The following is a 14,822-nucleotide window of genomic DNA, read 5'->3' as shown; positions in this document are numbered from 1 at the left end:
TCGGTCAAATTATTCCATAAAAAGATTGTTTAGTTTTGCCTTCCTGTGCTGAGTGCTTAGAGCTCACTGGTAATAATCTTTTGAGTTGACTCCTTCTGTAATGTCTGAGACACAGAGACATCTAGATACTTGCCAAAGGTCGTACAGCTTGGAAATGAAAGATCTAGAGAGGAAGCCTGGGGAGCCCGCTGTTAATTACAGCACGTGCTTTTCAGTCTATACCAAGCTGCATCTCACAGAACTTGGCTCCAAGGACTACATTTCCCTATCAACTGTATGATGGCAAATTCACCTTTTACAGTGACTTGAGATCACTTTTTCACTTTGAGCTCTGAATTAATCATTACACTCAGGATGATGGTCTTTGACACCTTGATTAGCATTTTTCCACTTTGTATGGAAATTTGCATGGCATTTTAAACTATATTGAGGAGAAGTTGATCGACACTTTTGACAATTAGTGACAAATTACTAATCATGATAAATAAAGCTAGATGTGGATTCTCTAGCTCCCACACTAATATGTCTGTGCCTCCAAACTGATTACAGTTCTTCAGTGCTGGGGTCTAAGTCAGCAGGTAGCACACTCATTGATCTAAATACTCTTTGTTTCTCCAGATTAGGTGGAAAAAAGAATGCACTTTAAAAATCACTCATGGTTTAGGAGGTGATACATTAATCCTTAAAATGACAGAAAATCAAGATGATTGTGTCTGTGGTGTTTAATTTATTAAAATTTAATTTGCTCCCATGCCTTGCTCCAGTAGCTCTTGTGCTAGCAAACTAGCTATAATTAGATTAGCAGCTTGCTCAGTGCTGGTGACAGCCTGTGCCTCAGAGAGCATGTGCTGGACTCCGCATGTGCCTCATCCTCATTGGCTGGCATTGCTGCTCACCCGTTTGATAGGTTTCCACAGTAATCTTTATGCTGCATTAGAGACGTAGATACAGAGGCACTGTGCTGTGTTCTTGCAGAACATAGGCAAGGTGCTTGGGTGGTTACATTAAAGAAGGAGTACGACCCGGCAGAGCAGGTGTTCTTTGTTGCAAAGACTCGGTGGAATAAGGACCTGCAGCTAGCTGCAGGGGGAGGTCAGTGAAGGAGTCTCAGTTCACGGTAATTACTCGAGTCTTTCTCTCTTATGAGAAACACAGCCATGCATGAAATGAAGCGTGCTGATAGTGTCATCTGTCTAATTTGATCTTGCTTTGTTGACGCTGTCTGTGCCACTGTGTTCCATACTAATACACATTCTCGAAGCGACTGACTGCTTGTCTGGTAAACAGCTCTCCTGTTCACAGAGGAGCCTTGTTTTCACCTGAATGCAAGGGTGCATGTGCCTGGGAGTGACTCTTATTGGTTCTCTTCTGTTTGGGAAAGCCAATGTTGCTTCTATCTACGTGTCTTTGTTGGTGTGTGTCAAGACTGTTGACTTCACTTTGAGTCCTGACTCCCAGATAATTGAATAGTATGGAGAATGTAGCAGATCATACTTTAATTAAAAGAAGGCAGGAGGCTCCCGATTTGTTCTCTGGCTTTTAGCTGGAGAAGTAACATGCTATTGTTTCTTCACAGATGTGGCAGCCTTCATTTTGGATGGGTTTCTTTGTCTCACCTCTTGTAGCTTCAGTGAAGCTTCTTTAGTACTGAGAGTGTTATTTGATCTCATTCTGGGAAATAGACACATATAGGTATTTATCAACCACGCCTGAGGAAGTATTTGCCTCCAGGCTTTGTTCAAAAGATGCTGCTCTTGCAGTTGGAATATCACAGTAGGGAGATGTGTTCTTACCATGCTCAACACTTTGTTTTCTATTAAGAATTGCCTGGTATATTTTCCAGACAGGGAGATAAAGACTGTTAAGTTCTACAATAAAGGTAGTCTACTATGAAAGAAAAGATAGCAAGACCAAGGTTCAGAAAGTCCCCTTAACTACACAATCTGTTGTGTTCAGAGCCCCTGCCTCTCTTTTAGTCCTTAAACTTGCAAACTGATGTCTTTCTGTGTCAGACCGCAGACTCCACAGAAACTTGTGTCCTGAGTCACCAGTCACAGGGCTGGCCAGCTGCCACCATGCGTCTGCTATCAGCAGAGAGAGTCAGACAGTTTCTGAAAACTGTCAGAAATTGTTTCCTGCTCCTGAAAAGCCAAGGTTGCAGTTTATATATTCTGTAAAAATAACTGCTCTTGTCTAGGTCTGTATGCTGCTTAAAGCAGTCCAGTATACAGTCTTGGCAGAGGAACACTTCAGCTTACTAATTGCACCTCACGGCACCTCATGCCCTCACTCCCAAATCTGCCTGGGAAGGAATGCATCATCTAGTCAGCATTTACTCAGGTAACAGTTGCAAGAGGACAGTAGGAGATTGTGGAAGGTCCATGGCCAGTGATAGACTCTGGAATGGTGGCTTTGATAGCCTTTAGCAGTGATAGACTATCTCTGTGTCTTGAGACAGTGGGGAAATGTGTTCAGCTGTGAGACACCCTGGGTGGTGAAATGAACACATAGCCATTCTTCATATGACACCTCATCCATCCTCACTGTGGACAGTGCCCACCCTGGTACACCCTAGCCAGGGGTCTGCTGATGGCCCATGACATCAGCTAGCGTCTACTATAAGGCTATTTTAATAGTAGAACTAAAAGGAATTCCAGTTTTTGCAAAGTAACACAACATATACTTTTATCTTCAGTTTTATTACTTAACTTTTTGTTCTTAATACATTAGGGTTTGTTTTAATACATTGTCTTAACACATTAGGGTTAGTTAGTTTGTTTGTTTGTTTGTTTTTTTCTACCAAAGTCCAGTCACCTCTTCTGTACGTTCATCATTCGTGGACTGACATTCCCCCTATTGCAGACATAGAACCATTCTGCCCTTTAAAAGTTAGGCACAGACAGTAGTGTGGGGAGGGATACATTGATGCAGTTATGTAATATCCTCATTTATATATAATATTCTCAATTATATCATAATTATATTCAATAATTATTTATTTGTAGGGTTGGGATCTACTCAGGGTCCAACACATTGTAGATAACTGTCTGTCACTGAGCTGTATTCTTAGCCCTTCCTTCCTTCTTAGTCTTCTAGAATACTTCCTACCTCTCTAAGGGGATTGCCTTAAAAATAGATAGCTGTTGGCTTTTCTTTATTTACTGCCGAAGCACTCTCCCCTATAAGACTGCACAGGGCACCTCCTGTGAGGTTCACCCAAGTGTTGTGTGTTCATGAGAAAGCTAGAAAGTAGTGATGTTTGTGCCCTGGGGCTGGGCTGGTTCTTCAAGAATCATCATGCCTTAAGGAATTTCTTAAAACCTTAAGTATAAATGTGTGCACTGTGCATTGCCTGCTGATGGCCCATGATGGCAGGTAACATCTACTACAAGGCGATTTTCAGAGCAGAACTAAAGGAAGTTGCTGTTTCTGCAGAACAACATGAAGACATACACTTTTATCTTTCCTCACTACTTAGCTACTTTGTTCTCCATACAGTAGGGAGAATCTATCCCTGAGACAAGAAAATAAGAAGGGGTTGTTTTCTGACACTTGAAAATTTTGTTTATTCTCCTTCTAATTCTGTAGCTCACTGGAAGAATGATAGCTCTGACCAATCAAAAATAAGTGTAACAGTGTGAACATAAAATATGATGCTTTAGGGACTAAAGCATTTTCAGGGGCTGGGGCACAGTTCAGTTGGTAGAGGTCTTGGCTATTATGCATGAGGTCTTGGGTCCAATTCCCAGAATATCAAAATCGATAATAGATAAAACATTTTCATATTTGATACTTTCTGTCTCTTTCTTCTGGAAGCTTAAAATTACAGATGCAGAAACCAGGTCAAATGTAGCAATCCATTTCATGTAGACTCTGATATGCCACAAAATAGCAGAGCTCCACAGCTTCTGAAAAATAATTGTCAGAAAGAAGAGCAATGGGCAGAGTAGCTACTGGGCACAGTTCTGGGGCAGCCCTGTTGGTAGCTGTGACTGACACTTGGGTACCTGTGATTCTCAAAGAACAGGGGAATGTCATTAGCAGTTGATGAATATCTCAGGGTTGACCCTTTTGAAGTTTCTTGGATCTGAAAAAAATTTTAAATAGACTTATTTTTCTTTCATTATTTTGTTCTGCAGTAAGAGATGTTTACCATGAGCTAGGTTCTGTTAACTGCTTTTTGGTTGGTTGGTTTGATTTGGTTTGGTCTTTGGAAAATCAAAAAGAATGACTTGGGCCTTCCTGAAAGAAGTGCTTCCCTGAGAAGACAGAAGCTAAATAACTAGTAGCAGAAGCAGGAGCAGACCTCTGTATGATTGCTAGTGTGAGGGACCAGTTCATTAGGAGGAGGTAGAAGAGGAGCTTGAAGATGCAGCCTAGACCACTGCTCAAGAGACTTTTCCTCGATACAGCACATCTGCTGCTCATGCCATAAAGACATGTGTATGGCCACAGATCTGCTGTATATCTGAAAGTATCATCATGTCTTATTTTAGACACCTAAGAAATATAAACTGTCATTTATTCTCTTCCTCTGTTAATTTGTCTCAGAATGCATATAAGGTTTCTTCCTGGAACATTTTTATTGCTAATCTGCATCACAGTCGACTTAATAACATATCCACTAATTTGAAATTCACCTAGAAAAAAATCACAAAACACTTTTATGATTGTTATATTCTGAGTAATTAATGATTAATTATGATTAATTTTAGATTTGTTTGCATTGCCACAAAATGCTCTTTCTGGTCTTGGGTGCCGTTTGATTCTTAAATAATCTGTCCTTTATTTTCTAGATAGTCAGTAAACATATGCTTGTAAAACCTGGCCTTAGACTGTAACTCTCTGCTGCGTCTTGCCATGACTAAGGCATTTGCTTTTCCAGCACTCATAGAAAGTAATTTCTGAAAGATTCGCATACTTGAAATTTAGATGTCTTTTAAGTCTTGATGAGTTGGTAAAGGAGTGTAACTTCAAAGGTCAAGAATTTTTGCTATATCTTACTATGTGTAAATATCTCTAAATGAGAAATGGGTATTGGAGCTATTCTTCCCCATGGCTGGCCTTCAGTTAAGGAACCTGCTAACCCCTCTTACAGTGTTTTCCCTAACCAGCATTTATGCTTTCTTTTTCAAACCTTTAAGTCAGTAGCCTCTACTTGTCACTGTCATAGCACCCCACTGGCTGAGTCCGCAAGACTGATCCGCTTTGAAACTAGCCTAGGCACCCAGCAGCACTCAGGCATGATGACCTGGGGAAGCCAGGCTATTCTTAGGCCTGGTGGGTCTGATTGCTTCTTCCCAGCCTGCCTTCTAAGTAAACATTCTCCAAACTCTGCCTTTCATCAGCTTTCTATATGTGCCACATACTTACACTGGTCACCCCCTGCTGAGTCACGCCTTTGAGTTCCTTGCACAGCCAGGCCAATTGGCCTCAGGACCTTGGCTTTTCCCTCTGCCTGAAACATGCTTCCCTAGGGTCCTCTGTCTTGTTCCCATTAGGCACTCTTCTAAGTGCCCGCATGTCAGCATGACATTGATGGCATCCATTTTTTATTTTGTTTTTCTTCCCCAATTACTCTTCTCTGGATTGTTAATGCCAACAAATCACAGATTTTTGTCTTAACCCCCTAGAGCCTTGAACATTACTTAGTTTAGGCTTACAGAAAATGCTCAGTCAGTACTTGCTGAATGAATGAATGAATGAATGAATGAATGAATGAATGAGCAAATTAAGAAATTACTTGTAGCATGGACATCCTATAGCACCCAGGATCTCTGCTCCAGCCTGCTGATTCGTGCTTACCCAGGTTCCCCCTTTGGCGGGCCTCGGTGTCCTGCTCTGTGGGTGCTTACACTAGCCAGTGCTGACACTGTGCTTATGTGAGTTCTCTCGTCTCACTTCACATTGGTCTCTCTGTAGAATTGTTCTTGGGGTTAAATCCTCTTCTAAAAGCAAAATAAAGCAGGTGTTGAAATGTTGAAGAACCTTAGAAATAAAATACACAAAAAAATGAGTGCATTTGTGTTACTTATGTGTCTGCTATCTAGTATTTAAATATATTAGCTAATTTTAATGGACTTACCATTATCTGTTGCTGAATTCATTTAATGGTCTCCTTATTTTTGACAAATAAGAAAACACTAGCAACCTTCTCTTCTTGTCCCCCCTCCAGATACTTCCGGCTGCAGAGAGTGCTTTAAGCAAGGAAGGCTTTCCTTGGCTTCTGTCTGCATTCCATAAAATACTCATTGGCTTTTAGGTAAGTGTATAGCTTTGCTTTCCTCCATTCTGAGCAGAAGATTGATTGCCTCTGAAACCTATGTCATTGTTGTATTAAGCCTGGGATTTTAAGTATTTTGCTCTCAGCCACTAAATAAATAAATAAGCCCAGCCATGACCAAGATGCTGTCACTAAGGTTTCTCATTTCTTGTCTGTATATGTGCTAATAATTGTCATTTGTTATGGACAGTAATATTTATCACTAACTTCCCATGTATTCAAAAAGATTCCACTTATGTGCCTGGATTTGAAGATAGCTTAAGAAATTGGGATCTTTGCCCCTGAATGAGAAGCTATCTGAGACTGGGGAGGAGATGAGGATGTGGGTCCTGGGAGCTGATGTGTGGTGAGCTTTGCTGAAGTGCCATCATGAGAAATAGAGGGATGAGAACAGAAGCTGAATTCCACTCTAGGGACTGAGATAGAAAGGACCAGATGGATGTTGCAGATCAGCCAGAGCTGCAGACCTGGCCTCAAGGTGCTTGAATACACAGCCAGCCATTCCAAGGTCTTTCTGGTCTCTTCCACAAACAAACAACACAGAAATCTTTCTGGTTCTCCTCTCATAGTCGACCCATTTACCCAAGGACAGCCTGAGGAAGGAGATAAACAGTGGCTAGATAGGAAGCAGGTAGATCCCAAACAAAATGTTGGAAAGGGTTAGAAAAAAAAAAGACCTCTCTAGTTGAGTCACATATTCTGTGAGACACGGAGTGGGAAAGATCCTCCATAGAAACACACATGCAACCTCTGACCATATAGCAAGTGAACATAGCCTTCGCTTTGGTGAACAGCTTTCTTCCACCCCCTTCCCAGCATGCACATGTGATATGTCATTGATTACATAGTCCACCATGAATCTTATGACTACTTATATTGCATTCTCTAAGATATGTTTGGCTGATGTTATTACTTCTTCAGGAACCTCCCAGTCTAATTCTGCTGCCAAATAAGAATCAGCTAAGGTGGAATTCTGCAATCTACAGCATGGGACTAATTTTAGAGAAAGCCCCTGGCATCCCTCAACATTGTACCCTGAGCTTTATTAACCATCATCTTAGATGTAAGTTCTCACATGGAACCTGGGGCTTCAGTTGACTGAATGGAACTCACTGTCTTCTTTTTCTAACCCTAGTAGAGCTAGAGCTACAAAATTGGACCTCAGCATAAGTGGATTTAAAAGGGAATGCTTCCAACTGGTCCACTACTCTCCACTACTCTCTTCTCTACTCTCCACTGTTCTAGAACACCAGTCCTTAACCCATGGGTTAGGACCCCTTTGGGGGTTAAACGACCCTTTCACAGGACAGGGATCACCTGAGACCACCAGAAGAGCCAGATGTTGGCATTATGATTTGTAACAGTAGCAAAATTACAGTTTTGAAGTATCAGTATCGGTGAAAATAATTTTATTGTTTGGGGCAGTCACCAAAGCATTGGGAAAGTTGAGAATCACTCTTCTAGGGGCCATTGCCATCCTAGTAAATCCATTTCTGAAGGGTCTCCTGAGACAGGGTGCTAAGCCTGAAAGCTTTGGCACAAACTATGACCTTTCAACCCCTATAGTAATCCTCCCACATCTGTTCACATATGTGCCTACATGATGGGTATGCTCAACAGGTACCTTTTAGGAACAATTGTACTTACATCCCTAGCAGCAAGAAAATAACCAGGGAGCTCTGTGGAATAGGAAGAGACCTCAGCGCTCCCGTTCTCTGACCATGCAGATGGATTGGTCTGGTCACTTTTGTCTGTCTACCATCTTATCCCAAATGCCAAATGAGAATAATAGGAAGTCAATAGAGATATTGATAAGGTGTCCAGCCACAGGAAGGAGAAGAAAGTATTTGGTACAGTATTAGCACAAAAGAAAAGGTTCTCTTCTTGGTATCCAGGGATGGCAGTCAGTTACCTTCCTGGGCCTATGTAATTAATTATGTGGCACATTATCAGAGCTACTGATCTAGATCCTGTGTTTGGATGGTTGGAAAGATTGAACAGTGTGGTTTATCCACATATCAGCTGGGCTATACACACCAGTTCTTATCTTTGCCTCTGGTTAATTCTAATAGCATCAAATGAGTGAGTAAAAATTACTTAGAGTTGTTTTTGTAATCCTTTGCAGTTTTCTCAGAAACAATATCCATCATTCTTTTAAGTGCTGCAAGAAACATAAGAAGTATGTGTTTTGTTTTACTCTTGTTCATGTGCTTTTACCTACCAATTTCTTTTTGCATCTCAGTGGTCCTTAACCTCTCCTCCTATCTAAGCTAGTGCATTACATAGGCTAGCATCCTGATGGTCCTTAACCTCTCTTCCTATCTAAGCTAGTGCATTATATAGGTTAGCATCCCTATGGTTTCATATGTATTCACATCACCAGCATTTTTCAGTGTTTTCAACAGTGCACTTAGAACAATGTTGTTTTACAGTAGACACTGGACATTTGAAATGGCACCCTGTTCATAGAAACTAGAAAGGGAAATGAAGGCATGAAATGATAGGAAATAAAATGAACTTACTATGCCCTTTTCCTCAAATATCTTTTTAGTTTAATTATCCAAGAACAAGAGATCCCCCCGAACATGTGGCCTATGTCATTTTAAAAGAGATGAGGGAACCACTTCTTGAGATGAGAGGTCCTCAAGAGGCTGCAGCTTCAGAAAACAAACTTATAGCTCCCTTTGTTTTTAGTTTCTTCCTATCTTAATCAAACTTAAGTAACTGATAAAGTCAGTTTGTCCTTGAAAAGCTGACATCTTCAAAACTTCTGTGGGGTAGATTGTAATTCTTTCATATTGTGCCTACTAGATGCTTGAGAAATCACTAACATAAACACAGCCTTGCACACTTTTTGGTGTTAACTGGTCCTGGCTCAAACGCCATGTTAGAGTTTCTCAAACTTCCTCTTTTCTTCAGATTCAGTGTTTCCTCGGTAAAGAGCCCTGTGTTCCCTATGGTGACTCAGCTTCCTTTCACACCAGCACCTTTGGCTTTTCTCTTCCCAGAACAGCTCTTTGCCAAGAGAATGACTCAGAGCTCAGGTTCCCCAGCACAGTCAGGTGGGGCGCCCCCTGGGCCCTCTCAGCTGACCTTGAGCAAGGTCTTCTCAGGAACCAGGGCAAGTCAGCCACTGTAATGAGACTCAGGTGCCAGCCAGAGCTTTTTAACAAGAGGGAACAGATAGGGCATTCTTTTGGGAAAGCGGTTAAGGTTTTAGATGTTTATTCTAAAAGGGTTTCTGTAAGAAGAGGTAGATGGCAGATAGTTCATTCTCCCAAAGAAAGTTCTCCTGCTCAGGACAGAAAATGTAAGTCTAATTTTTGAAGATTTAATTCATACTTCTTGTGAGGTTTAAGAATTACAGATTATAATACTGTTACCAATAAGATATCTGACACATTCCAAATGCCCTTTTAATCAAGTAAAAGACTAAATCCATTGTCTTGTATACACAGTTGTTAATTATCCATAGAGACAGATCATGACAGTATCATGGTCAGTGTAGTCACTAGATTGAATCTATGGAAATGAAGGCCAGGCTGCACTTGAGCCCATAGTATGGAAATGAACACTGTGCTGGAAGTGACTTACACCACATCTGTCCTTCACTCATACCCCGAAGTGAAAGCATTAGAATCCTCATGTGTAGATGAAGGGAAACGGGGCTATGTTCATGAGCTTTTCAACAGCATAGCAATAGACCTGGAGTAATTGACGTGTAAAGAGGAAAGCTGTACTTTGGCACACTGTTTGGAGGTTCCAGTATGTGATCAGCAGGTCCATTATTTTTAATTGTGAGTGCCATTCCATTGTGACACAGTATCTTGGTCACTTTATCACTAACAAACAACAGATGATGAAAAGGGTAACTTCCTATAGCCCCCTGAAAATATACTCCTCTGATGACCTAACTCCCTACTATAGGGCGTATCACTACCCAGTATCATACCCTGGGGATCAAGCCTTTGACACACAGGCCTGTGTGTCAAATATCAAACATCCGATTCACACTGTAGCAGGGATCAAAGAGGTTAAACCTCAGACCAAAGGGCAACCTTGTGATTGAACTCAGGGCGCTAATGTCAAACCTGATTAACATTGACACCAGTTGATTTCTCTTCATTAAAGGAGTAATAAACACATCAGAAAAGTTGGTTGTGGGAATTTGGACAGTGGGAATAGAATGGGAAATACAGATAGCATGATAAAAAGAGAAGTAAGGATGTTTGGTATTAGAGTGATTCCATATGTTTAAGAAGGGAAATAAAGAGACTAAAGTTCAGAACTTGTGCATGAAGCTCTAAAAGCATGCACATTGGAGAGAAGGCAGGCATGGTTGCTGCAGCGATCCCAAGCAATAAAAAGCTTTTTGTTGTTGTTGTTGTTTCTAAACCTCTGAAGTATCTGCTACCATTTATAGGTATGGAGTGAAAGAGTGTTTTATGCACTGAGATGTGCAGGGAGACATGTGCAAGTGACCACATGGTTGGCGAGTACTATAGTATATGTACACCCACTCTGATCTCTGTCTTCCATAGCGTGAGATGAAGATGTATTAAAAATTCAGTTCTGTTGCCTTAGTTTAAGAACTCATTTCTGTTCTTGAAAGTTGGACAGAAAGCTTGAAAGGTTGTATTCCATTGTCTTTGGGACGTTCTTTTCTGTCAATGAAGGAGACACCACGGTTTCTATGCCTGGTCTTTAGCTAACATAGTCTCCAAGATTCCCTGTCTTGAAATGCCATGTGTTAATTGTCAGTTTGACAGAATCTAGAACCGCCTGGCAGGTGGGCATCTGGCCATGCCTGGTAGGGACTTTCTTCACTAGGATAATTTATGAGGGAAGACCCATCTTAACTGTGAGATCTTCCCCTAGGTGAGGGACAGTGGATGATATAACGTTGAGGAAGTGAGCTGAGCACTAACATGCATTATAGCTGTCTGTCCTTGGTCCTAGACCCTATATGACAAGATTCCAGCACCTGCCCCTGCCATGACGGGCAGAAGAAATCCTTTTTCTTTACCTTGCATTTGTCAGGGTATTTTATCAAAGCAGCAGTAAAAGAAATGAAGACAATGGATCTAAATCTGTATGACATACTCAAAGCTAATTTCTCAGACAAGCAACGAACGCTCCTATGACAAGCAGTGAAAAAACCTTCAGAGAGCAAGCCTCATTAAGTGTCTGATCTTCATGTGTTGCTCCTTCAGACATCAAGTGCCAGAGACCCTTCTCTGAGGTATCCTGTGCTCTGACCATCTTTCCTTCCTGGAAAACTCTGTTATTGACTTAGCCCCATCCCAGTTTTCTGCTTTTACCCTCTATTCTCAAACCTGCCCAGTTATCAATTGGACATTTTCATTGTCTGCTCATAACTTACTCAACAGTTACCTATGTCTTAATAAATTTACATTATAGAACCATCACTTATCTAATACCTCCAGTCTTATCTTAAATCAGTGTCTGTTACTCTTCTCTGTATCACCTGACTCACTACAGTTAGGGATGGCTTCTTGCTTCCCTCTTTCTCTCCCCCACCCCGTGTGTGTGTGTGTGTGTGTGTGTGTGTGTGTGTCTGTGACTGTGTCTGTGTCTGTGTGTCTCTGTGTGTCTCTGTGTGTGTCTGTGTGTGTGTTTATATGTATGTGTGCACATGCACATGTGCCTGTGTGTTATCAGAACCGAAGAATAATTAACCATCTAGTAAATCTATAATTCATATAACAAATGTCTTTCCAATGTAATATAAAACATGCTTTTTGGTCAGCTTTCCATCTATAGCAAAATACCTGTGACAGGAAACTTATAAAGTAGGGAGAAGTCTATATACCTTATGGCTTTAGAAGACCAAAGACAGCACTTATGTCTATTCAGCTTATGTAAGAGCACTAGATGATGGCACATCATGGCAGGTTGAATTACAGAATCCATCACATCTCAAGTCAGAATGATGAGGGTCATTTAATTTCCAAGGTTCATTCCCTGTGACCTAAAGCCAGCTTACCAAAGGTCTCAAGCACTTCACAAGAGCACCACTCTAGGATCAGCCTTCACAAATGGGCCTCTGGGATATGCAGTTAGTACTTTGTGCTGTAGTACTGTCTGTACAAGTGATGCTGAAATTAGTACTTTCTTTAAGCAATCTTGTGCTTTACCTCAAACTATATGATAAACATCATTTCAAGCTTTCCATTAAAACCACAAACATTAGCTCAAAAATATAAGCAAATGTAAGCAAGCAGTCATGACGTTCTTCTCATTCTGTGGATATGGCTAAAAGTCCTAGCAACTTTTGAATCCTCCAGCATCACTGTGTCCTATGACTGTATCAGCCTGCTGAAGAGGATGGAATGGTTGCATCTGCAGCTCAGAAGCTTTTCTTGAAACTTTATTCAGCAAAATTTGGGCCCCATAGGTTTATAGGGAATAGCACTATTAGGAGCGGTGGCCTTGTTGAAGTAGATGTGGTCTTGTTGAAGGAAGTGTGTCATTAGGGAGGAGACTGGGAGGGCTTTGAGGTTTCAGAAGCTCAGGCCAGGTCCAGTGTCACTCTTTGCCTACTGAACTGAGTGTAGAACACTCAGCTACTGCTCCAGTACCATATTTGTTTCTGAGCCCCCCATGCTTTCTGCCATGATTGATGATAATGGACTAAACCTCTGAATTGTAAGCCAATCCCAATTAAATGGTTTTTTTTATTAGAGTTGCCATGGTCATGGTGTCTCTCCACAGCAATAGAAACCCTAACTTAGTTCTTAAATGTCCATAATAGATTGGAGTCTTAATAAACGTAATATAGGAAATTTCACTGGGATATGATAACACAATGTCTTCTGGAAAACACAGAGACTCCTGACAACCAAGAGACACGTAGAACCTTGCCTGGGTCAGCCCCACTTTGTAAGGAACGTTCTACCTCATACTTCCCTCCACAGGGAAGGTTTCTTAGATCTATATTTGTACCTGCTCAAGGTAGCATTCTGGGTGCTCAGAGGCCCTTGAGAGAGTGTGCATGCCTAGTCCTGGGCATTTGTTAATGTGTGAGGATACACAGGGTACTGATCATGATCCATTCAGTATTGTAGTTCATTTCTTCTGCAGCAGTCTGGTAGACGATAGACAGGCTAAGAGTAACAAGTTGGTTTTAACTACTGATCTGGCTTAGTAAAGAGGACTTAAAATGTTTTTGAGGTTAATAGGACTAATTCAGGAAGAGAGGGTGCTGTTTCTCTGCTGCCTCCCTCAAGCTCTGACAATAGCACCTTGAGTAAAACCCAGCAGCCTGGGGCTCACATGGCAGCCCTGTGATGTCAGTGGAGGAGGGCCACCCAGTCCACTATGGGAAGAGAGGGAAAATGATGTCAGAGATAAAAGAGGTAAAATAGACAAAGCCAGAAACCCTGTATTATTTATAGGTGGTTGTCTATCAGATATCATGTGTGGCTCTGAAGGCTTATGTAGTTTATAACAATATATCATTCAAGAATTTAGCTAATTAAATGTGTTTTGGCTGCTCTTCCCACAGAAATAATAGTAAAAACAAAACCAAAACAAACAAAAGAGCCCACACAAAACAACAAACAAAACCTAGTAACTGTAGGATGACGGATCTGCTTATTTGGTAAAGAACTGTAACCGTTTGATAGTGGTGTGCATCTGACAGCATTGTGTTTATTGTATACCCCAAATATATACAGTCAAATTTATTTTAAAATAAAATTGATATGTGTGACTTAGGCTTAAACTTTAAACAAATCAAATGAAGTAGCAATTTCAGCCCAAGTGTCAATAACAGTGTTGGTCGAGCCAGGGATGTTTCTTGTATAGCCGTTTGCAGGACTCTTGGATTAATTACCATCACTGGAAAGTGAGCACAGTGGGAGACCCTGAATCCAGAAGCAACTGAATTCATATAGGGATTTTGTTTCAGAATTTAGCTAATCTACAGTTATAGCTTTAATGCTCCAATTAGCTATCTACTATGGATGCAAAAGTTTCAGCGTAATATGATGCAAAAATACTCAGATTAGATTATTTGTGACCTGTCCAAGTTCCACAGTTGCCTTCTAAAGTGTAGATTGGGGGAGAGCCTGACTCAAAAGTATACACATCAGAAAATATGGCCTTTCTCACTGATTTGGAACCCATGTTGTTTAGTAAGGTCAGATTTCAGGAAGGTTTTTCTGAAGTAAGAAACAGTGTTACAGATACCCACTGCCAGTTTGGATATTAAGTGCTGTAGTTTGAATATTAAGAGTCTATGTATTGAAGGTTTGCTCCCCAGGCTATGATGGATGGTGGAGAGCTGGTAGGTCCTTGAGGAAGAGGATCCTAGTGTGAAGGAGCTAGGCCATTAGGGCTGTGCCCTGCTGTGGAACTCAGTGCCCTCCCCTTCTTTTTTCCTCCCCAGTCACCATGAGATCAACAGAGCCTCTCCACCACAGGCTGCCATGGTGTACTATGCCTTCACTGCTTAAAGCAGTGTGGGAGTTGTCCATGAACTGAACCTCTTGATACTGAGGACCAAGACATGACT

General features: G+C 41.2%; 1 protein-coding gene across 2 annotated transcripts in view; it reads left to right on the top strand.

The window, feature by feature from the left end:
- Window positions 1-14,822, top strand: part of Fam110b (family with sequence similarity 110 member B) — a 137,047-nt gene that overhangs the window by 71,882 nt on the left and 50,343 nt on the right. For both annotated transcript variants that reach the window (XM_028769584.1, XM_028769592.1), the window contains one exon: window positions 6,176-6,262. The gene's annotated coding sequence lies outside the window, so the exon portion shown is untranslated. The remainder of the gene's footprint in view (window positions 1-6,175; window positions 6,263-14,822) is intronic.

This window comes from Grammomys surdaster, unplaced genomic scaffold, assembly GCF_004785775.1.
Source record: "Grammomys surdaster isolate TR1022 unplaced genomic scaffold, NIH_TR_1.0 64, whole genome shotgun sequence".
NCBI lineage: Eukaryota > Metazoa > Chordata > Mammalia > Rodentia > Muridae > Grammomys > Grammomys surdaster.
Note: the sequence above shows the minus strand (reverse complement) of the source record. Positions and strands in the feature narration are given on the sequence as shown.